The sequence below is a fragment of the Macaca mulatta genome, chromosome 2 (assembly GCF_049350105.2).
Source record: "Macaca mulatta isolate MMU2019108-1 chromosome 2, T2T-MMU8v2.0, whole genome shotgun sequence".
Classification (NCBI taxonomy): Eukaryota; Metazoa; Chordata; class Mammalia; order Primates; family Cercopithecidae; genus Macaca; species Macaca mulatta.
This window is the reverse complement of record NC_133407.1, coordinates 10,974,707-11,000,847: the sequence shown is the minus strand read 5'-3', so window position 1 is coordinate 11,000,847 and position 26,141 is coordinate 10,974,707. Positions and strand designations below refer to the sequence as shown.

Sequence of the window (26,141 nt, the reverse complement as noted above, 5' to 3'; positions counted from 1 at the left end):
TGGTTGTCTGTTCTTGTGTTAGTTTGCTGAGAATGATGGTTTCCAGCTTCATCTATGTCCCTGCAAAGGACACGAACACATCCTTTTTTTATGGCTGCATAGTATTCCATAGTGTATACAAAGGCACTGACTTCTCTATTCACGATCCTTCAAGAGTTGCTACTTATTTATCCCATGAGTCCAACTTATCCAACTGGCATATAATCAGTCCCCCACCCAGCAAACTTTATTTTCCCAATTTTTGTTTGTTTGTTTGTTTGTTTTACAGACTATATCCAACAAGACACTCTCAGTTTGTCTGTGTTGGATCTCACTCCAAGACACACCCAAGTCTAATAGGAAGAAATGCCAAGGGGATATGACTCTTACCTAATGAATAGATATAGACAAGTAATTCCTTGAGGCCAAACATAGGCGATTAGAGTCCAGGCTCTGCCACAATCTCCCACTAAGCCTCACCTGTAAAGTACAGATAAAACTAATACGTATTCTACTCTCTGTTTCTATGAGTTAAATGTTTTCACACTTCACATGTAACTGGAATCATGCCAATTTTAAAAATTATTATCTATTTCTTAAGGTTGTTGTAAGGATTAAATGAGAGAAAAAGTGCTGTTATTGTTAAATGTTCAATATTCTTTTAACTACATCATGCAGATTCTCAAATTAAAAAAAAAAAAAAACCCTTAGGATTCTGAAGCTTATCAAAGCAGCTGAGCCCAAAGTACCTCATAGATTTGGGAAATATTGATTCCTTACTGATTCCCCCAGTCATTAATATAATATCCCACTCTGCTGCTAATTTGATGGTAGAATAAATAGCACCCACGGAAAAGTGGTGATCCTGCAAACTGAATGAAAACAAAGTAGGGAAGCTACTGAGTTTTACCCTAAAAAATTCACAGACTACTCAAGGGTCATTCTGATAGCAAAGTAAAAATCACTTTGGTGATAGTCTCACAATATGTCATCACATAGTGCATGAGAAAGATTATCTTATATTAAAAATATGAATAGTTGGCTCTGTCACTAATTTTTGACCTCAGCTTCAAGATCTGTGTATGAAGGATAGGAGACAAAGCCCTCTCATTCAGTAGGTTTTTCTATTTCAGCCTCTATTTCTATTTCTGATGCTTCAAGGACTGTAGGAGAGAGAAAAAAAAAAGAAGGAATGAAAGAGGGAGAGGAAGAGAAAAGGAGACATAGGTTAGCTTAGAGTTGAAAACTTAGTATAAAATTGAAGGGTCAAGTTTTTTTAACTGGGAAAGTAAACAACATTCCTGTTGTGTAAAACAATCTTCCTGATCATCTTAGAGCTGCTCTAAGTAAGACTTTCAACCATAATTTCTGTCCTGCATGACCATCAAGCTCAGAGTACACAGAAACCATACACTCTGAGGTGGCCCCATGAGAGAAGGACTAGCTCCACAAGCCCCAAGCTCTCAAATCCTTCTAAGACATCAAGCACCAGGCAGGCTCCCTGACTCCAACCTAGGCCAGTCTGCAAAGCTGAATCTGCAACCTCCCAGGATCCCTAGCAGCAGGAAGAGAAGCCTTGTCCTCCCCTGGCTCAGAAACACTAAAAGGAAGCCCCATGACTAAGGTCTCTACTGGTAATAGCCTGAAGCTGCCAAAGATTTTTAGCCTAGTTGTAGAACCATTTCCCACTTCAGCCATACAGAAGATTCATGCTGAAGGCTTGCTTTCTTTCCAGACCTTGTTCTTCACTTCAATATCTACCTTCTTTTCTTGATGGCAGGATATGTCTGATGACATAGAACTTTTGGGTCTATGTCCATTCTTCAGGATCTAAACTCAAGCCCAGTCCTTAGTTCTCCGTACTGGATTCTTCCTGGCCTCCAGACCTGAGCATCCTGCCCTTCAGAAGACAAAGCCATCCAAAGAGATTGAGCACTCTAAGTAAGCAACTTGAAGAGTGAGAGATGTGGACAGAGGGAAGGGCAGGTCTGCACAGTCTGTGGCCATAAACTCCACCTCTAGCCTTCTCCAGTGAAGCCACATTGAAGATTTAAGAGAACCTGTGATCAACTTGTGGTATTTGCACCCCAGGAAAAGGGAGTTTGCAGGATCCCAATACCACTGCGAGTTGCCACTTTTCCAGTCTTTTTCTGCTGTTCTCTGATATCCACAGGGAAAAAAATGAAACGAGCAGCCCAGTCCCTCAGGCCTTTTTCTTTAATGTTGCCATAAAAAATCAATAAAATGCATCAGGATGTTTTAACGAAGTTGATCTCAGACCAAACAGGTATGGTTGCCAGGGAATATGTTGAGCTATATTTAAGCAAAGAAAAATTATGTGCTTGTTATAAACTAAGAGGGAAACAAAAAACAAGAGAATAGAAACTGTATCCTGGCTGGGCATGGTGACTTACGCCTGTAATCCAGCACTTTGGAGGCCAAGGTGGGTGGACCACCTGAGGTCAGGAGTTCGAGACCAGCCTGGCCAACATGGTGAAACCTGTCTCTACTAACCATACAAAAATTAGCTGGGTGTGGTGGAAGATGGAGGTTGCAGTGCGAGATTATGCCACTGCACTCCAGCCTGAGTGACAGAGCAAGACTCTGTTTTTTGTTTTTTTTTTTTCAATCAGAAAACAAAAAACAAAAAAATCCTACATACCAAACTCCCAGGGCTGAAAACATTTTGTTCATTGGTATGTCCATTCCTTTGCCTAAAATAAAAACGTCGCATGTGGCGGGAGTGCCCTCTGTTAGCTCCCTGTGCCTGCTGTAACAAATTACTAACACAGATACGGTGTTTTAAACCAACATACATGTATTCTCTTATAGTCTGAAAGTCAGAAGTCTGAAGTCAGTTTCACTTGGTCAAAAGGAAGGTCTCAGAAAGGCAGTGTTTCCTCCAGAGGCTCGAGAGGAGGATCCGTTTCCTTGCCTTTTCCAGCTCCTAGAGCTGCTTCTTCCACCATCTTCAAAGTCAGGGGCTTACCATCTCGCCTCAGTGTCACTTTGTCTTCTTCAACTGTCCCCTGCCTCTCTCATATAAAGACACTTGTGATTACATTTAGGGCCCACCTGGGTCATCCAGGATAATCTTCCCATCTCAAGATTCTCAATTTGTTTACACCTGCCAAGTCCCTCTTACCGTATGTATTAGTCCATTTTCACACTCCTCTAAAAAACTACCTGAGACTGGGTAATTTAAAAATAAAAGAGGTTTAATTGACTCACAGTTCCACATGGCTGAGGAGGCTTCGGGAAACTTACAATCCATGGCAGAAAGCGAAGGGGAAGCAAAGATCTTCTTCACAAGGCAGCAGGAGAGAGGGAGAGCAAGCGAAGGGGGAATTGCCAAACACTTTTAAACCATCAGATCTTGTGAGAACTCACTCACTATCATGAAAACAGCACTGGGGAAACTGCCCTCATAATCCAATCACCTCCCACCAGGTCCCTCCCCTGACACGTGCGGATTACAATTTGAGGATGAGATTTGGGTGGGGAAACAGAGCAAAACCATATAATCATATAGGGAAACATTCATAGGTTCCAAGAATCCGAATCTGGATCTCTTTTGGGGGCATTATTCAGCCTACCACAAGTGCCTTTCACCTTGTCAAATGTGGAAGTTGGTGTAAGATCCCAGGGTTTAGGAAAGGGCGATGGATGAGACATTTTCCAAAGTAAAGTTGAGATGAGGGTGTGGTAGTGGGATTTGAAATCAGGGAGCAGCAGACTCTCTTTCCCATAGCATCTCCAAAGGTTATTCCAGCAGGAGATGAGTCTCTTATGGAGATCCAGTGAGACCTGTTGACACACACATTCCTCAGACCACAGCAATGAGCCGGTGGTGGTACATTGCAGGTCTGTGCTGTGGAGCCCTCACTCTCTCTTTCCTGGAAGACTCAGACCTGCCTTTTAAGTCATCTCCTAAACCTGTTGATGATTTCTGAACTTCCTGCTTTTGAGCCTATTCTGGAAAAAGTGGACAGAAGTGATGCTGGTGCAGTCGCATGCCAGCTCTTCAGCTCCCATGCTGTTTTGAGCCATTGCATTGCCCCAAGGAACACTCAAGTGCAGACGCAGGTACAATAGGGAAATTCCCATAACTCCAATGATCCAGGTGGGCACTGCCTTGATGCCAGAGTCAGGGAGATGACCTTCTGCTTCCTGTTGGAGGGTCCTGGGCTTCCCAGAATAGCATAACACCCTGTCTTGACCAGAAGAGCCTGTGTTTTGGATGTTGTTGCCTTCAGCATACTGAGAGCCTGCTTGTTTAAGCTAGTGCAGCTTCCAGTAGAGACACAAGACACTTGAGTCCACTCTGACAGTCCAACAAACCAGAAACAAAAGAAAACAAAAGAAGGAAAACCTCTAAGTCTTATCTGCCCAGCTCAAATGTCTTTCCCTTATTCAAACATCCCACCCCATGGGATCAGTACATTTGAGATATATACCTCCTCACTCATCCTGCCCAATACCCATTTTCCCTCCTAGGTTCAGGGATTCTTAAACTACCAGAGTCTATGAGTTGATGATGCCCCTCCCTCTTTACACAAAGAAAGACTCCCCAGCCACAAAGGAACTCTGGTCCCCTCCTGGCTCCTAAAGGCATTCTTTCAACCCCCTTAATTCCTCATAGTTGAATTCCCTCACTCCTTGATGTCCAATATTCTGGGTCCTGGGTTGCATTTAAATCAAGTTTTCTGACTCACTTATTGGGTGCAACATTTTAATTGCCTTTCTTTTATATTTTTTGATGTCTTCTTTTTATTTAATAACTTCCAAGGGCTCCTGTGGTATCCAGATTATGTAAGTGTGGAGCTGGGATAAATGATGCCAGCAGCTTTACAGCCCAGAAGGAAAACACTTGAAGTGATTTTAATTTCATTCTCCTTTCATTCTAGCACCCAAAGACTAGAGAAAAATGATGTGAAAGTTTTCTGTTTTTCTCTTTAACAAGGGGAGAATTTGAAGAAGGAAACGCTTTTTTCTAATATCAGCTTATTATTTTTTTAAAAGCACTCAGAATATGGAGTTCGCATAGCTATTTATTTGTTGTTCTTAATTTGAACAATCCGATGTGATTGCTTTAAATGCATCTCCTGGGTTTCAGCTATTTTTAATTAGCTGTGGCTTCTTCTTCTCTTCTTCTCGTTTTTTCCTTTTTTACTGTTACCACTCTAGTTGATTTGTTTGATCTTCATGCTCCATTAGTTCTTGCATCCTCACCTAGCTCTTCTGTCTCCCCATCATATTCACCCATGGTTTTATAGAAGCTGGTAAAATTCTGAATTATCTGTGTCTATAAAGAAAAAGGTCTCCAATTCTTACTCAGTGCCTCTCATTGCCTCCTCACCCTCATACTTACAAACAGAATTGAAAGTTTATGAGGATTTGTTCCATCTGTAATGAGAAAACCAATAAACTGTATCATAAAAAGAATCATAACATTAGAGATAGGAGAGAATAAATTTTAACTTCTCGATTTTACAAAGGAGAAAACTGAGAGTCCGGTCCAACCAAAGCCTCAGGGCTAGTAGGAAACTGACCTGGACTCCAGGCTGGCACCACACGTGAGAGGCCAGCCCTACGCCCACTGCACAGCCCCCTGCTCTGGGACGACAGCTGAAGTACATGTGGGGCAGGAACAGACAACATGTAGGACCCTGCCCTTCAGCTCAGGCTCCCATCTCTCCTCTCCAGGACATCTTGGTGGTTTGCTCCAGTCTCTCTGCAGGGAAGTATTGTGGTGTTCTGTAGAAAATAAGAGCACAGAACTGAACGTTGAAACATCTCCATTATAGTCTTGCCTTTGACACTAATCAACTGTCATTTTAAGTCTCCAAGTTTCAGTTTACTCTCCGTGAAACAGATATAACAGTGCAATGTGCTGATAAACGACTTCCCAGTCTTTTGAAATTCTCCATTTTTGGCTTCCAGGATACCCTTCTTTTCTGGTTTCCTCAGCTGTGTGGTTATTCTTTTTGGTCTCCCCTATGAGACGGTTTTCTTCCTTTCACCTCTTACTGTGGACTCATTTCAGGACTCTCTCCTCTTTCCACTTCTCTTCTGACTTTATATGCTTTTCCTGGACAATATCACCCCCGGACTTACATTGCCGCGCATGAGCTGATGATTCCCAGATCTCATCTATAGCCCCCACCTCACCCCTGAGGGAACATCCAACTTCTCACTCACCAGTTCCTCTTGGGTGGTCCCCAGCACTTTAACTCCCCATGCTCAGTGCAGACCCACTATGCTCCCTCTAAACTTTGTCCTCTTGGGGTCCTTGCCTTGGTGATGGCGCCCCCTTCTATTCTGCTGCTTGTATCAGAAAAGTGGCAATCATGTTAGTTTTCTCCTCAATCCTCAGGCACATTGAATAGTTCTTAATATTCTGTTATTTATTTCTCCTAAATTTTTTCCCATTTTATCCATTCTCATTGTCTAGTTAAGGCTCTAGCCTCTTATATGGACTATTCCAGCAACCTCTCACCTGTCTTCTCTTCTTTCAGGTTGTCCTTTTCCAGTGCATTTCCACACCACTGTTATACTTAACCACCCAAATCGCAATTCTGGTTGTTTTATGCCCAGACTTTTTAAAGTCCCTCATTATCTAAAAAAAAAAAAAATGAAAGTCTTTCACAATGTGCTGTACGCCAATCCTCCAATCTCATCTGTCTCTATTGACTCCCCTCTAACTCCACTGCACTTTAGCACTACAAAAATTCCCAGTTCTTATTTGAGGTCTCCCAACAGCTTGCAGTCAACTAGCAGACACCTTTCAGACTGTCTGTGCAGCCTTCAAGTCCCCATCTTTAAAGTTTTCACCCATAGCAGAGAGCCTGGGAAACTATGTTTGAACCCTACGATCCTTCCACTCTGATCATGATGGTATGACTGGAACAGATTCTGGAGCCAGGTTGAGCCAGGTAGTTATTCTCTATCAAGAATTTGGAATTTAGACTCAGAACTGTAAATTAGATATCTATGGTTCTAGATTCCTTTTCAGTTCTTGGTTCAACCCCCTCATTGGCTTGGCAGCTCCGGGCCCTCGGGATCTGTGGGATGCCATGATTTTCTATCCAGCTTTCCCTTTTTGTTTAAATAAGTATGAAATGAGTCTCTTTACCTGCCACCAAATGATTCTAAGCCACTCATCAACACATCTCATACTTAGTCGTTTTTCCTCTCATTTTCCACCGACTGAATCATCCTGCAACTATTTTCATCTTAAAAATTTCCATGTATCCTCAGGAATCAGTGCAAGCATTGCCTCCTCTGCAAAGCTCTCCAATACTCCTTCTCCCATAAGACAGTTTCATTTACTCCACCTTATGAGCTGCCACTATACTTGCTATCACACTTAGTTGGAACTTTGTTTTATAGGACGGTTTTTCCTGTAAGAACATGAACTCCTTGAGAGAGGCCATAGGCTTTTTTGTATCATCAATGCTAGGAGAGAACCTCACACATAGCAAATACTTAGGACATTTATCTTGAGAACTTGAGTGAGTGAGTTGATACTTGTGAAAAATATATAAAACAAACATTGTCTAAGGCCTTATACATCCAATAGATCATCCCCACGGTTCTAAAATTCTGATTAATGCTTTTTCCCAAATTTTAACTTTATCATAGGTATAATCAAGTGATTAGCTTTCTGTAAAAATTAAGACAAACACAAGAAGCATACTGACACAGTTGTCATTTAGAGAAATAAAGGGCTTCATGCTAACGGATCAGGCTCCAGTTGGCTCTTTTATTTGAAGCCACTTTTAGGTTGAGTTGTTGAGAAATATTTTGACAGCCTACTTCAACATCGTGATTTTCTTCTAGTGTTACAGAGTATAACAAAAATGTCTTTTCTTTGACCTCTGCTAATGCTTTTTAGTCTTTCAAAGAAATTGGAAAATGCTCACAAGCAATCTCAAAAGAGAACTCATACATCCTCCACTCATTCCAGGGAAAGACTTGTTTCCCTGCATCAACCACCCCAAAAATGTATAAACAAACAGCTGCCTGAATTGTCCTTCAAGGTCCGATGGAGAATCTAGATGACAGTAACACACCTTGCAACTGACTCCTCATCATTCTGGAAACACAGCCTGTGTTTTCCTACCTGTTTTTACTATCTGTTTGACTTGGAGTGATGTTCACATGGCTCTGCCCTCTACCCTCTGTTGAAAGCCTAGCTCTTCTGATTTCCCTGAATGGGAATAAGTCTTTTCTTTTGGCTGTGTCCCCATAGCAATGGTTTTGCACTTCACATGTAGGACTTCCGACACTCAGCCATGAACACATCAGTTCCCACTCCAGATGGGACTTGTCAAGGTCAAGGGCTATGTCTCTGAATATCCACAGCACCAACTCAGTGCATTGGCACTCAATATTCCTTATAATTAAATTAAATATATACAAAGAAGATTTTGTTTACTAATCCTTGAGGACCATATGACACTGCATTTAAAATTAAAGCCAGTTAGCATCAGGAAGCAATTTACCCAACTTTATTATTATATTTTAGCTTGACAGTAATTGACAACATGGCCTTCACAGTCTTACCTCCCCATAAGCCAAATTGTAAATTCTACTATTAATATATGACAGACTCATACCTGCAAGTGTCTCACAAAGATAATGCAATGAGTACTGGTAAGAGAGCCAAGAGAATGAGGGTTTAATCCTGAATGTAACAATGGATATGACACTTTTCTTCCATAAATCTCATTTTTCTCATTTATAAAAAATAAGTTCCAAGTGTTTGAGAAAATGTCTTCCTATGGTTTGGTGATAGTAACAGACCTAAAATCCAGCATATCTTTGCTCTTATTTCAACCAAGAGCTGATCAATGCAGCATACGTGCCATGAGGCAGAGTCCATCAAAAAATAAAAATAAATTGATGTACTTAACACTGTAGTTGAAATACTTCTTTTCTAGATCTTTAGAATGATTTCTAACTCTCAGAAACAAACAAAAACAAAATATAGACAACACTCAATTGTGTGCAGAGGTGGATGAAAGGATTGGAATACATGTCACATGCAAAAAGGAAAAGTAAATAACTAGGGGTGGCTAGGAGAAAAAAGAGAGCACATGTGTACCGTGAGGGGCCAGGGCATGAGAGCTCTTAGCAATGAATACCGCACCACCAGAGGCATTTCAGCAGTGTGTGGATGGCTCCTGGATAGGGGTATGTCAGAGCAGGTTTATATATTGAATGATGAGTTAGCTCACAGCCTCAAGAACAGATTCAAGTTCTAAATGATGGGTGAGGACATAGCCAGGAGATGCTGATTCTTTCTCGAGTCCCAACCACACCTGTCTCTGGGAAAACTCTCAGGACAGGATTTGAAAGACTTTGGTGCATCCCTGGGAGATGGTAGAAGCTGTTACAGTAAAGAATTCACCGGATAGAAGTAGTTTTCCTAAAAAGGCAAACTATATAGCAGATTATAAAGCCCTGGGTTATAGTGACCCAGGGTCTACACCCCAATGAACCATTGATTTTCTTTGTGGCTGGGTTCACTGAGGCAGATCAAGCCTTCACCCTGAGGTTAGCCTCTCAAGTCAGCTCCTTCCAGATGATTTTAGTTTTATAAACAAGTGTCTGATTTGTTCAACTCTCTATCTCCCTAGAAGTACCTGATGGGAACTTATGCTAACTGAAATCAAGGGAGTTTACAAAACATCTGCTGTGTTCAGCAGATTCAGAGAGTTCTCTTTACAGACAATTTCCAAAGAAGAAATTTCAGAGAGGCCAAATCTCGATAGGATGAATAAGTACAAAGGGACAGTTAAGTGGATGGACTTAATTATATGAATCTTCAAATAAAGCAAATTATAACACAAAAATTGCCTGGAAGCATAAACGCTTATGGCTAAGTGAAAGGCACTATAAGACCAGCAGAGTTATTTAGATTTTAACTTTTTTCTCTAGTAAAAAGAGATCATCCTGCTTCATGGTGTTAAAAAAGAGCTAAAGACAGCAGCAAGCTTTGTTTTCCTTCTTTATAAATATGAAACAACTCAAATGTTTCTCACTAGAAGAATGGATATCGATATTGTGGTATATTTGTGCCATGAAATAACTATAAACAATTAAAATGACTGAAAAATTTAAATGGATAGATCTCAAAAATATAACATAAGGTAATATTCATAAAGATTGTTAAAATACAAAGCAATGCAACATATTAGTTGTTATTTTATGCACATATAGTAAAAGTTTAAAACTTTGGATGAGAAGAATACACATTGAATTCATGATAGTACCTGTTCCTGCAGAAGAGAACAAAAAACCTTCAACTTTATTTGTATTTATTTGTTATAAATTCTGAAAAATATAAATATTTACAAATGGCATATTATATTGTAAACATAAATATTTACAAATGGCATTTAGTCACTATGATGACTTTCCGAATATACCCAAGCCTGATATTTTTTCTTACTATCTTAGAACAGTGGTTCTCAAAATTAGTGTGCATCAGCATCTCCTGGAGGGCTTGTTAAAACACAGATTTCTGGCCCAATAACCAACATTTTTTAGTTATTAGGTCTGGGATTGGGCCCAAGAATCTGCATTTCTAACACATCGCTAGGTGATTCTAACACATCTCTAGGTGATTTTAACACTGTTGAAGAACAAATGTCTTGTATCATAGTTACTAGTAAACATACATTTAGACTTTGAACTAAGGACAAAGATTTTAACTCATTAACATTTGTAGCTTCCACCTCACCTAGCAAATAGACCATCAATAAACATCTGTAAATCAAAGGGGTTCATCTTAAAAAATAAAAATAAAAAACTATACACACACTCAAATACACATTCCACCATATGTGAGCCACTTAATAACAATGCAAAATAAACAATATCTTGATGATTATGAATTAACAGTTTTAGAAAAGCAAACAAAATGTTACCTTAAGAGGCATACCATACACTCAAGAAAAACCTCAGTGTGTGGCCAGGAGTGTCTCATACTAGCAGGATCTAACTATCAAGTCAGAGTCCCTAAATCATTTTTATCATTGCACCCAGAGATGATGAATCTAATCTTGTTTTTTTTTTTTTTTTTTTTTCTAATTTGAGATGGGGTCTCGCTCTGTCACACAGGCTGGAGTGCAATGGCACATTCTCGGCTCACTGCAAACTCCATGTCCGAGGCTCAAGTGATCCTCCCACCTCAACCTCCCCAGTAGCTTGAACCATAGACATGCACCACCATGCCCAGCTAATTTTTTTGTATTTTTGGTAGAGACAGGGTTCCATCACATTGTGCGGGCTGGTCTCGAACTTCTGAGCTCAAGCTACCTGCCTGTCTCAGCCTCCCAAAGCACTGAGATTACAGGAGTAAACTAACGCTCCCGGCCTAATGAATCTATTAGAGGCAAACCTTACTGACAAAACTTATATACATAGTACCAGATGTATTCAGCCAATGATGAAAAATTTGACTACCTCACAAGGGTATATGCTTCTCTAAGAAGCACCTTCTCTTCCTGAGCATCAACCTCTGTAGGAATCCAAGGTTAACTGGTAAGTGTAAACTCAGAGAAACTAAAGTGAGTTGGTGAATCACGGCAGCCAGTAGCATTGAGCTGCAATACATTGTTGTATCCATTTCCCTGTGTGGGGCCAAGCAGCCTAAAATGATTTAAGGGTAGAAGGCCCTGTATCCAAGACAGAGCTAAAGATACTCTGAAAACCTCTTACTTCTAGATTTCTTTTTCATTTCACATAGAGAAGCTATGTAACACAAATGTTCTTTTCCTCAAAATATGGTGATCGTCATGAAAACTAAATATTTCCCTTTCAGTCATGATTGATGGATAAACCCTGCCTTCCCTATGTGGGAGCTGGTAGTTAACCTGGTTTTTAAGGTGGCTTCATTTATGCATTCATTTATTGAGTTGTCTATGCAAAGCAATGCACCAGTTACTGGTCTATGAGGATGAACAAGATATCATCTCTGCCATCACAGAGATTGCAGTCTAGAAGGCCAATGATATCTGGATAGGTACTTACCACACAGTAAGGAAAATGCTACGGAGGTGATAAATACACTCAGGGTGTAGTGAGAGCATACCAGAGGGGCAGGTTCATGGATATCTACAGAAAACAGATATCCATTGTATCTTCATAGCACCATCAGAGGACAAATTTTTTTGAAAAAAGCAAATTCTAGAAAATGAGGATTTCTGGTTTCAGCTCCAACCTATAAACAATTTGGAAGTTGTAGTTCCCATCTTACAATAAGAACAATTATAAAGACAACTCCAAGCTGCACAAGTTTAAAAATCGGCAGCTTTTCTTAGACTCATCAGAGAACAAAGGTAGCAGAGAACGAAGGTAGCAGGGCAAATTGTCACCTGAAATCTTGAGAAACAGTTGAATACAGAGAAATATAGCAACCTAGATCTGCTTACCTGAAGCAGAAGGAACACTTCCATGGTAATCTTGATAAATTTCTGGAGGCAAGGTGGGCTAATGTGACAATAAGAAACTCCTGGAAGCCCCGAAACGTCTGTGGGTTTCCCTTCCAGGAATCTCACCAGGTTTTCAAGTTAGAGCTCTGAGAAAGGTCCCTTTGTTATGTCCAAGACGGCAGGAGAAAATTAACCATTTTGAAATATGCCCCAAACCTTCTTGATAACAGAGGCCTACTCTCCAGGAAAAGAGATGTCAGAAAATGGGCAAATGACATGAACAGACACTTCTCAAAAGAAGGCATACAAGCAGCCAACAGATGTAAGAAAAAATCCTCAATATCACGAATCATCAAAGAAATGCAAATCAAAACCACAATAAGACACTATCTCACACTGCCAGAATGGTTAAAAAAAAAATGTCAGAAAACAACAGATGCTAGCAAGGCTGCAGACAAAAGGGAACCCTTATATATTGGCGGTGGAAGTGTAAATTTAGTTCAGCCACTGTGGAAAGCAGTTTGGAGATTTATCAGAGAACTTGAAACAGAACTACCATTCGACCCAGCAATCCCGTTACTGGATATATATACCAAAAAAAAAAAAAAATCTTTCAACCAAAAAGACACATAGACCACCATGTTTATCACAGCACTCTCACAATACCAAAGACATGGAGTCAACTCACCCGTCCATCAGCAGTGGATTGGATAAAGAAAATGTGGTACATCTACAACATGGAATACTATGCAGCCATTGAAAGAACAAAACCACGTCCTTTGCAGCAACATGGATATAGCTGGAGACTATTATGCTAAGCAAATTAATGCAGGAACAGAAAACCAAATACCACATGTTCTCACTTACAAGTGGGAGCTAAACATCAGGTCCTCATGGGCATCTGATGGCAACAATAGACAGTAGGACAGCAGGGATTACTAGATGGGTGAGAGAGTGAAAGGGGGCAAAGGCTGAAAAACTATTGGGTACTATGCTCACCACCTGGGTGATGGGATCAGTTGCACCCCAAATCTCAGCATTATGCAATATACCCAGGTAACAAACTGGCATTTGTACTCCCTGAATCTAAAATAAAAGTTGAAATCATTTTTTTAATGAGCAAAAGATAAAATATAAATGTTAATTTATATAAATATTTGGAATTATATTTTTAATATGATAATTCTAGCTATTAATTAGAAAAAATCCTTGGACATAAATACGCCTACAATTTACCTCAGAATGTACTTTAAATTCTAATATATTTGAATAAGAAGAAAAAGTAGTTGAGGTATTTATCTAAAAAAAAATAATAATAACTTTGGGATACTAATGGAAAAAGCAGACAACATGTAGGAAGAGATAAGTAATGTTGCAGGGAGATAAGCTCCAAGAAACAGTCAAAAGGAAATGCAAGAAATCAAAAACAATGAAAAAATGAAGAATGCCTTCAGTGGGTTCATCAGTTGAGGAAAGAATCAGTGAATTTAAAAGTAAGGTAGATCACTAGAAATTTTCCAAATTAAAATACATAAAGAAAAGAGAATTTTAAAAAAATACAGAAGAAAACACCCAAGAAATGTGAGAATATTGGCAGGTATAACATACACATGATGGGAATGCCAGAAGAAGAAAAAAGAGAAAATAGAGCAGAAGAAATATTTAAAGTAATAATGCCTGAAAACTTTCCAAAATTAATGATGTGTACCAAACCACGTGAAGTTCAGAGAATACCAAGCAGGATAATCACTAAAGTAAACCAAACTAAAACAAAAAAACACCTGAATATATCATATTCAAACTGAAGAAAACCAAATACAGAGAGAAAATCTTGAAAGTAACCAAAGGAGGGGGGGAAACTGTCTTATAGAGCAGATTTTTCACCAGAAATAATGCAAGCAATAAGAAAATGAATTAAAATATTTAGTGCTTAAAGAAAAAACTAACAACCTAGAATTTTATGTATAGCAAAATTGTCCTTTAAAAGTAAAGCAAAAATTCTTTCTCAGAAGAACAAAAACTCACAGAATTTATTGACAGAAAACTTACCCACAAGAAATATTGAAAAAAGCTCTTCAAGCAGAAGTAATATAATATTTGTCAGAAACTTAGAACTACATAAAGAAAGATGGAGTATCAGAGGAAAAAAACCACATCAAATATAATCTTTTTATTTTTCTTATTCTTAATTGATCTACAATATAACTGTAAGTTTATAGTAATAATAGTAACAATTTACTGGCTGATTTTAGCATATTAATAAGTGAAACATGTAACAGCAATGTCTCAAGATACAAATGGAAGGAATAATGTTATAAGGTATCTGAGCTCACATGGAGTAGCATAGTGTTATTTGAAGGGAGACATAGAATAGTTCAAAATTTATTGTGAAGTCTACGGCAACCACTAAAGCCAAACATATCAAGGAAATAAGGAGAGAGGGAGCAACAACAAAGAAGAAATGCAACAAATGGAGAATAGTTACAATAGTCCAAACATATCACTAATCACTTTGAATGTAAATAATCTAAATATACCAATTAAAAGACATAAATTGTCAAAGAATGTGGACCAGAAAAAAGCAAGATCCAACTATATGTTATCTATAAGAAACCCACTTTACATATAAATGCTTAGCTGGATTCAAACTAAAAGAATACTTTTTTCCCCATAAATTGAGAAGCTGATCCTAAAATTCATATGGAAATTGAAGAGATCATGAATTTTATATATATATATATATAGAGAGAGAGAGAGAGAGAGAGAGAGAACAAAATAGAGGACTCACACTTCCTAATTTTAGAATAACTGCAAGACTATAGTAATACAGGTAGTATGGTAATAGCAAGAGGATAAGCATATACATGAATGTAATAAAATAGGGACTCCAGAAATAAATCCTTACATATATAGTCAACTGATTTCATAAACATTGCCAAGACAATTCAATAGAGAAAGAAAAGTCTCTCTGATGGTTAGTTTTATATGTCGACTTGACTAGGTCATGGAGTGCCCAGTATTTCGTTAAACATTATTCTGGGTGTGTCTGTTTGAGTGTCTCTGGTTAAGATTCACATTTGAATTGGTAGATGGAGAAAAGTAGATTGCCCTCTCTGATGTGAATAGGCCTCATTTAATTTATTGAAGGCCTGAATAAAACCAAAAGACTGAGTGAAAAAGGATTCTCTCTCTCTCTGCCTGACTGTCTTAGAGCCCCAGCTCTAAGTCAGTTTGATAAGATTAAACATTAACCTTATCCTATTTTAGGACTTGAATCAAACTGGACTATACCATGAGCTCTTCTAGGTCTCCAGATTCTCAGCTACAGAGCTAGGAACTTCTTAGTCTTCATAACTGTGTGAGCCAGTTCCTTATAATAAATCTATTTGGAAGGATAGATAGATAGATAGATAGATAGATAGATAGATAGATAGATAGATAGATAGATAGATAGATAGACAGATAGATAGATAGATAGATAGGAAGGACAAATAGAGACTAATCTCTCATAGAAAGAAACCAATCTATTAGTCTGATTCTTGGGGTAACTCAGACTAATATAGTGTCTTCTTTTACTCATTTTTAGCTTTTACTTTAGATTTGGGAGTACATGTACCAGTTTGTTACATGGGTATATTGCGTAATGCTGAGATTTGGGGTACAAATGATCCCATCACCCAGGTAGTGAGCACAGTACCCAATAGTTAGTTTTGCATCCCTTCCCCCTTTCACTCCCTCACCCTTCTAGTAGTCCCTACTGTGTATTGTTGCCATTGGATGCCCATGAGGTACCCAGTGTTTAGCTCCCACTTATAAGTGAGAACATGTGGTATTTGGTTTTCTGTTCCTGTATTAATTTGCTTAGGATAATGGCCTCCAGCTATATCATGTTGCTGCAAAGGACATGGTTTTGCTCTTTCAATGGCTGCATAGTATTCCATGTTGTAGATGTACCACATTTTCTTTATCCAATCCACTGCTGATGGACAGGTAGGTTGACTCCATGTCTTTGGTATTGTGAGAGTGCTGTGATAAACATGGTGGTCTATGTGTCTTTTTGGTCGAAAGCTTAGGTTTTTACCTTTTTTTTTTTTTTTTCGTATATATATCCAATAACGGGATTTCTGGGTTGAATGGTAGTTCTGTTTCAAGTTCTCTGATAAATGTCCAAACTGCTTTCCACAGTAACTGAACTAAATTTACACTTCCACCATCAATATATAAAGTTTCCCTTTTGTCCGCAGCCTTGCCGGCATCTGTTGTTTTCTGACTTTTTTTTTTAACCATTCTGGCAGTGTGAGATAGTGTCTTATTGTGGTTTTGATTTGCATTTCTTTGATGATTAGTGATGTTGAGGATTTTTTCATATGTCTTTTGGATGCTTGTATGTCTTCTTTTGAGAAGTGTCTGCTCATGTCTTTTGCCCATTTTTAAAAGTGGGGTTATTTAATTTTGCTTGTTGAATTGTTTAAGTTTCTTACGGATTCTAAATGTTAGACCTTTGTCAGATGCACAGTTTTCTAATATTTTCTCTTATTCTATGGGTTGTCTGTTCACTCTGATGACAGTTTCCTTTGCTGTGTAGAAGCTCTTTAATTAGGCCCCACTTGTCAATTTTTGTTTTTGTTGCAATTGTTTTTGAGGACTTAGTCATAAATTATTTTACAAGGTCAGTGTCCAGAATGGTGTTTCTTAGATTTTCTTTTAGGATTCTTACATTTGGAAGTCTTAAGTTTACATCTTTAATCCATCTGGAGTTAAGTTTTTATATGGTGAAATGTAGGGGGTCTGTTTTTATTCCTCTGCATATGACTAGCCAGATATCCCAGCATCACTTATTAAATAGGGAGTCCTTTCCCCATTGCTTATTTTCGTCAAATTTGTCAAAGATCAGATGGCTGTAGGTTTGTGGCTTTAGATCTGGGTTCTCTATTCTGTTCCATTGGTCTATGTGTCTGTTTTTGTACCAGTGCCACAGTGTTTTGACTACTGTAGCCTTACAGTATAGTTTGAAGTTAGATAATGTAATGCCTCTGGTTTTGCTGTTTTTGCTTAGGATTGCCTTGGCTATTTGGGCTCTTTTTTGGTTCCATATGAATTTTAGAATTTTTTTTCTTTTTTAGTTCTATAAAAAATGATGTTGGTAGTTTGATAGGAATAGCATTGAAACTGTAGACTGCTTTGGACCATATGGCTATTTTAACAATATTGATTCTTCTAATCCATTAGCATAGAATGTTTTTCCATTTGTTTGTGTCACCTAAGATTTCTTTAGCAGTGTTTTATAGTTCTCCTTGTAGAAATCTTTTACGTCTTTGGTTAGATGTATTCCTAGGTTTTTGTTGTTGTTGTTGTTGTTGTTTTGTGTGTGGCTACTATAAATGGGATTGAATTTTTTATTTGGCTGTCAGTTTAAATGTTACTGATTTTCAGAAATGTTACTGATTTTTAGTCACTGATTTCTATCCTGAAAGTTTACTGAAGTGTAGTATAGCACCTTCCATAAATGCTGGAATAACTTGATATCTACATACAAAAGAATAATGTTGGATCCCTGCTTCATATTATATACTACAGTTAATTTAAAATGTGGCATATACCAAAATATAAGAGCTAAACATATAAAATTCTTAGAAGAAAATATAGGAATAAATCTTTGTTATCTTGAATTGGGCAAAGATTATTGCTTTTTAAATTAATAAAATGTATTTATTAGAACAGTTTTAGATTTACAAAAAATGTAGGCAGCTTGTATTGAGAGTTTCCATATATCTCCTTTCCCACACACAATATTTTCTATTATTAACATCTTGCATTAGTGTGGTACATTTGTAACAGTTAATAAACCACTATTGATACATTATTAAGTGTAGTCTCTAGGTTACATCATGAATACACCATTATACTATTACATAGAATTATACCATTATACTATGGTACATTATATGATACATTATATGGAATATGTATCATGGCATACAGGATATCCCTCAAATCCCTTGGGCTTTGCCTATATATCCCTTCCCACTTCCTCTGACCCCCTGGTAACCTGTGATCTTTTATCGTCTCTATAGTTTTGCCTTTCCCAGAATGTCATATGTTTGTAATTATATAGTATATACCCTCTTCAGAATGGCTTCTTTTATTTAGCATTATGTTTAGGGTTTCTCTATGTCTTTCTATGGCTTAAAAACTCATTGATTTTATTACTAAGAAATGTTTCATTCTGTGGATGTACCACAGTTTGTTTAACCATTCACCTGTTGAAGGTCCACTTGGTTGCTTCTAGCTTTGGACAACTATAAATAAAGCTGCTAAAAACAATCACATGCAGGTTTTTATGTGGGTATGTTTCCAACTTACTTAGGGTGCAATTGCTAGATTTATGTTAAGATTCTGTTTAGTTTTGTAAGAAACTGCCAAACTGTCTTCTAAAGTGACTGTACCATTTTTGACAATTTTGTATTCTCATTAGCAATGAATGAGAGTTCCTCTTGCTCCACATCTTCATCAGCATTTGGTATTGTCAGGTTTTTGGATTGCAGCCATTCTAACAGATATGCAGTGGCGTCTCATGGTTGTTTCAATTTGCAATTCCCTAGTGATATATCATGTTGAGCATCGTTCCCTATGTTTATCTGTTGGCTGTATATCTTCTCTGGCGATGTGTCTCTTCAGATCTTTTGCCCATTTTTGAAATTGGGTTAGTTTCTTATTGTTGAATTTTAAGAGTTCTTTATATATTTTGCATAGAAGTTGTGATGGTTAATACTGAGTGTCAACTTGATTGGATTGAAGGATGCAAAATATTGTTCCTGGGTGTGTCTGTGAGGGTGTTGCCAAAGGAGATTAATATTTGAGTCAGTGGACTGGGAAAGGCAGACCCACCCTCAATCTGAGTGGGCACCATCTAATCAGCTGCCAGCATGGCCGGAATAAAAGCAGGCAGAAGAACGTGAAGCAGAAGAAAGTGAAAAGACTAGACTGGCTTAGTCTTCCAGACTTCATCTTTCTCCCATGCTGGATGCTTCCTGCCCTCAAACACTGGACTCCAAATTTTTCAGCTTTGGGACTAGGACTCACTTCTTGCTCTTCAGCTTGCAGACAGTCTATTGTGAGGTCTCACATTGTGATCATGTGAGTCAGTACTCCTTAATAAACTCCCCTTTATATATACATCTATCCTACTAGTTCTATTCCTCTAGAGAACACTAATACAGAAGTCCTTCGTCAAATGTCTGTTTTATAATAGTTTCTCCCGCTCTGTGGCTCATCTTATTATTCTCTTAGCAGTGTCTTCCACAGATAAGTTTTTAATTTTTATAAAGTTTCAACTTATCACTTTTTCCCTTGGGTCATCCATTTGATGTTGAATGTAAAAGTCACCCAGATTTTCTCCCATGTTATCTTCTAGATCAGAGGTCCCCACCCCCCAGGCCATGGAGTGGTACCAGTCCGTGGCCTGTGAGAAAACAGGCTGCATGGCAGGAGGTGAGCAGTGGGTGAGCAAGCATTATCACCTGAGCTCCACCTCCTGTCCAATCAGTGGCGACATTAAATTCTCACAGGAGTGCAAAACCTATCATGAACTGTGCACGTGAGGAACATAGGTTGCGTGTTCCTTATGAGGATCTAATGCCTGATGATCTGAGGTGGAACAGTTTTATCCCCAAATCATCCCCCTACCCCTTGTCTGTGGAAAAAACATGTCTTCCATGAAACTAGTTCCTGGTGCCAAAGAGGTTGGGGACCACTGTTCTAGATCATTTATATATTTTTGTTTCCATTTGGTCACCTTTTGCGTAAATTTTTGTGAAAGCTGCATTGTTTGTGTTTAGATCCTTTGACTTTTTGTTTTTATTTTATTTTGTTTCATTTGTTGCTTTCTTTTCTGTTTTGCATATGATCATCTAATTATCCCAGTACCATTTGTTGAAAATAGTTTTCTTTTTCCATTAAATTATCTTTACCCATTTGTCAAAGATCAATTAATTGCATTCTGGGCATTTTGTTCTGTTGTAATTAACTATTCATCAATTGTTGCTCCAATATCAGGCTATCTTGACTACTGTAGTCTTATGGTAAGGCTTAATGTAGGGTACTGTCAGTCCTCCAACTTTGCTCTGCAGTATTGTGTTGGCTATCATGGGTCTTTTGTGTTTTTTGTACACTTTAGAAGGCATTTGTCAACATCTACCATATTTCTTGCTGATATTTTGATTGAGAGTACATTGAATCTATAGATCAAGTTAAGAAGAATTGATATCTTTACAATGTTGAATCATCCTACCCATGATCATAGAGTATCTCTCAATTTATTTGAATTTTTAAAAATTTCTTTCATCAAAGTTTCATAGTTTTCCTCATATAGATCTTGTATATATTTTGGTAGATCATATTTGGGCATTTAAAAATTTTTTTTCTTTATTTATGTTTTGATGCTAATGTCATTATATTGTGTTTCAACATTAAATTTCAATCATTCATTTATGGCATTTGGAAAATAAGTGTCTTTTGTATATTAAGCTTGTATCCCACAAACCTCACTATAATCACTTGTTAAATCCAGAGTATTTTTGTTATTGTTTCTAATTCTTTGGGGTTTTCTACATAGAAAATTATGTCATCTGCAAACAGAAACAGCTTTCTTTCTTTTCAATCTGTATGCTTTTTAAAATGTTCTTTTATTATCATATTACATTAACTAGGACTTCCTGTAGGATGTTGAGTAGGACTAGGGTAACAGGACGTACCTTTTCACAGTTTTAGGGGGAAGTATCTAGTTTCTCATCGGTCAGTATGATGTTAGCTGTAAGTTTATTGCAGACATTCTTCATAAAGTTGAAGAATTTTCCCTCCTAGTTTGCTGAGCTCTTTTATGTTGAATAGATGTTGGATTTTGTCAAATGCTTTTTTTCTTTTTTTCTTTTTCTTTTTTCAAGATGGAGTTTCACTCTTGTTGCCCAGGCTGGAGTGCAATGGCGCAATCTCGGCTCACCACAACCTCTGCCTCCAGGGTTCAAGTGATTCTCCTGCCTCAGCCTTCCGAGTGGCTGGGATAACAGGCATGAGCCACCACGCCCAGCTAATTTTGTATTTTTAGTAGAGATGAGGTTTCTGCATGTTGGTCAGGCTGGTCTCTAACACTTTTTTTTTTTTTTAATCTGTTAATATAATCATGCTATTTTTATTCTTTTATTTTTATTCAATTTCTTTTTTTCTTTTTTCATAATTTCCAAGTTTTATTTTAAGTTCAGGGGTACATGTGCAGAATGTGCAGGTTTGTTACATAGGTAAAGGTGTGCCATGGTGGTTTGCTGCACAGATCCTATTCAATTGTCAGCCAGGTATTAAGCTTAGCATCCATTAGCTATTCTTCCTGTTGCTCTCCCTCCCTTCGCCTCCCCTGATAGGCCCCAGTGTGTGTTGCTCTCCCCAGTGTGTCCATGTGTTCTCATCACTTAGCTCCCACTTACAAGTGAGAACAGGTGGTATTTAACTTTCTGTCCTCACATTATTTTGCTGAAGATAATGGCTTCCAGCTCCATCCATGTCCCTGCAAAGGACATGATCTCATTCTATTTTATGGCTACATAGTATTCCATGGTATATATGTACCATGTTTTCTTTATCCAGTCTGGCACTGATGGGGATTTAGGTTGATTCTATGTCTTTGCCATTGTGAATAGTGCTCCAATGAACATACATGTGCATGTGTTTTTATAATAGAACAATTTCTATTTATTTGGTATATACCCAGTAATGGGATTGTTGGGTAAAATGGTATTTCTGCCTCTAGGTCTGTGAGGAATCACCACACTGTTTTCCACAATGATTGAACTAATCTACATTCTCACCAACAGTGTAAAAGCATTCCTTTTTCTCCACAGCCTCACCAACATTTGCTGTTTTTTGACTTTTTCATAATAGCTATTCTGACTGGCACGAGATGGTATCTCATTGTGGTTTTGATTTGCATATTTCTAATGATCAGTGATATTGAGTTTCTTTTTATATGTTTGTTGGACGCATGTATACCTTCTTTTGAAAAGTGTCCATTCATGTCCTTTGCCCACTTTTGAATGAAGTAATTTGTTTTTTCTTGTAAATTTGTTTAAGATCCTTATAGATGCTGGATATTAGGCCTTTGTCAAATTGACAGATTGCAAAAATTGTCTCCCATTCTGTAGGTTGTCTGTTTACCCTAATGATAGTTTCTTTTGCTGTGCAGAAGTTCTTTAGTTTGATTAGATCCCATTTGTCAATTTTAGCTTTTGTTGCAATTGCTTTTGGAGTTTTCATCGTGAAATCTTTGTCTGTGCCTATGTCCTGAATGGTATTGCCTACATTGTCTTCTAGGATTTTTATAGTTTTGTGTTTTACATTTAAGTCTTTAATCCATCTTGTGTTTATTTTTGTATATGATGTAAGGAAGGAGTCCTGTTTCAGTGTTTCTGCATATGACTAGCCATTTCTCCTAGCACCGTTTACTAAAGAGGAAATCCTTTCTCCACTGTTTGCTTGTGTCAGGTTTGTCGAAGATCAGATGTGTAGGTGTTCAGTCTTATTTCTGGGTTCTCTATTCTGTTCCAGTGGTCTATATGCCTATTCTTATACCTGTACCATGTTGCTTTGGTTACAGCCTCATAGTATAGTTTGAATTCAGATAGCATGATGTTTCCAGTGTCTTTCTTTTTGCTTAGCATTGTCTTGGCTATTGAGGCTGTTTTCGGTTCTGTATCAATTTTTAAATGGTGTTTTCTAATTCTGTGAAGAATGTCAATGGTATTTTAATGGGAATAGCATTCAATCTATAAATTGCTTTGGGCAATGTGACCATTTTCATAATATTGATTCTTCCTATCCATGAGCATGGAATGTTTTTCCATTTGTTTGTGCCATCTCTTCTTCAGTTACTTTATGTGATGGATTACATTGATTGATTTTTTAATGTTAAACCAGATTTGTATACTTGTAGAAAAGCCCCAGTTGGTTGTAGTTATAATTCTTTTGGACATTGTTGGCTTTGTTTTTTTAATGATTTTTGCATCTATGTTCATGAGAAATGTGTAGATTTTCTTTCTTGTAATGCTTTATCTGCTTTCCTCTGCTTGTATTTTCTGGAAGACATTGTAAACAATAGTATAATTTATTCCTTAAATGTTTGGTAGTATTTAGCAGTAAAATCATCTGGGCCTGGTGCTTCATTTTTGGAAAGTTATTCATTTCTCATTCAATTGCTTTGGTAGAAATCAGTCCATTTAGATTACCTATGTCTTCTTATACAAGTATGAGTGGTTTTTATCTTTCAATAAATTGGTCCATTTTATCTAAATTATTAAATTTGTAGACATGGATCTGTTCACAATATTCCTTTTTTATCTTTTTAGTTACTGTAGAAGTAGTAACGATTACCCCTTTTGATTTATGATACTTGTCATTTTTGTCTTCTCGCTCTTTTTTTCTGTTACCTTGGCTGGAGGTTTATCCATTTTATTGGTCTTTTTAAAGAACCAACTCTTGATTACATTGATTTTTTTCTATTGATTTTCTGTTTTTAATTTTTGTTCTAAATTTTATTACTCATTTTCTTCTGCTTGCTTTGGATTTATATTGCTTATCTTTCTTCAGTTTCCTGAGGTACGTACTTAATTCAGGTCTTTCTTCTTTTCTTCCATTTTTTGAGACAAGGTCTCCCTCTGTCTTCCAGGCTGGAGTGCAGTGGCAGGATCATGGCTCACTGCAGCCTCAACCTCCCCAACTCAAGCGATCCTCCCACCTCAGCCACTGAAGTAGCTCAGAGTACAAGGGTACACTACCATTCCTGGCTAATTTTTTAAAAATTTTTTTTAGAGGCAGGGTTTTGCCACATTGCCAAGGTTGGTCTAGAACTCCTGGGCTCAAGCCATCTGCACACCTCGGCCTCCCAAAGTGTCATTACAGGTGTGAGCCCTGTGCCTGGCCTGATCTTTCTTCTTTTCTAATACATCCATTTAATGCTATAAATTTTCTACTAAGAACTGCTTTTGCTGCATCCCACAAATTTGGATAAAGTTATATTTTCATTTTTCTTTAGTTAAAATTGTGTTTTAGTACCTATTACAAGGAAAATATTTAAAAATTTTAAAAACAGTGTTTTAATTTTTGTAACTTCTTTAATTCATGTGTTATTTAAAATATGTTGTTTAATCCATAAATATTTGGAAGAGTTCCAGCTATTTTTCTGTTCTGATTTTTTAGTTTAATTTCATTATGTTCTTAGAGCATACTTGGTATGATGTTTTTACTTTTTTTATTTAATTATTTTAATTCTAAAAATTTGTTTAGATACGTTTTATGACTCAGAATGTGGTCTGTCTTGGTTAATGTTCCATGTGAGCTTAAGAAAAATGTGTATTCTGCTCTTGTTGGCTGAAGTATTCTATAAATGTCAATTCGTTCTAGTTGATTAATGGTGCTGTTTAAGTCAACTATATCCTTACTGATTTTCTGTTTGTTGGATATGCACATTATTGATAGAGAGACATTGCAGTCTCCAACCATAGATTTGTTTATCTGTAGATTTGTTTATTTTTCCTTACACCTCTGTCAGGTTTACTTCAAACATTTTGATACTCTGTGGTTAGGTGCATACATGTTAATGATAATAATCTTCTTGGAGGACTGACTCTTTTATCATTATGTAATGTCCTGCTTATCCCTATAACTTACTTGTTCTGAAGTCTTCTTTGCCTGAAATTAATATGAAATGTTCCATTTTCTTTTGATTTGATTATCACGGTGTACCTTTGTCATCATTTATTTTTAATCTATCTATGTCTTCATGCTTATACATTTCTTGTAAACAACATATAGTTCGGCCTTGGAAACATTGCAAACTCCAACTTGAGGCACTATTTTTTCATTTTATCTGTACTACATATCTTTCCAAATATAATCTTATAATTTATTTTTTCTTCCCTGTACCTGGACACTCTAATTCCTCTGCTGCCTTTAAAATTCTTAATAGTGGATTTTAATTTTTTTTCTTCTACAATGTTTTATCATTCTTGCGTTCTGTGTTACTTTCTACACTGCAGAATTGAGCTTGTTTGGTGAAGAGTTTGAAAGGGACAACTTGTACTGATACGCTGATCAGAATATAGACATTTTAGGCCATGCAATAGTTGGTCTATTGCTTATACAGATAACTGAAAAATTAGAAAAGACAAATTAGAAGAGACAATAATTTTTGCTCCCATTTATGCCATATTTTCCAGATTTATTTTCCATGACACAATTCCTTAATAATACACAGAAGCACTCATCACTAAATGTAAATGTGTTTGAAATGTACTCTCAAGAGAGTAAGAGCTCTAATTAAAAAGTTATCAATAAAGAAGTTCTAATAAATGAGTTCGCCTACACTTCTTACCAACCGTGGTTAGTTAAGCTGGAGCTATGTTCTGCAGAATCCCCCACCTGGCATAGATTCCAGGTTAGGGCTAGACATAAAAAAAATTTACATGAGTGGCTCACGCATGTAATCCCAGCACTTTGGAAGGCCAAGGTGAAATAATTGCTTGAGCTCAGGAGCTCAAGATCAGCCTGGGCAACATGGAAACCCCATCTCCATTTTTTTTTAAATTCAAAAATTAGCCAGGCACGGTGGCACGCACCTGTAGTCACAGCTACTAGGGAAGCTGAGGTGAGAGGATATTTTGAGCCCAAGAGGTCAAG

General features: G+C 37.5%; 1 long non-coding RNA gene across 1 annotated transcript in view; it reads left to right on the top strand.

The window, feature by feature from the left end:
- LOC144338987 (uncharacterized) overlaps positions 1-26,141 on the top strand; it is a 179,042-nt gene that overhangs the window by 133,005 nt on the left and 19,896 nt on the right. The window lies entirely within an intron of this gene.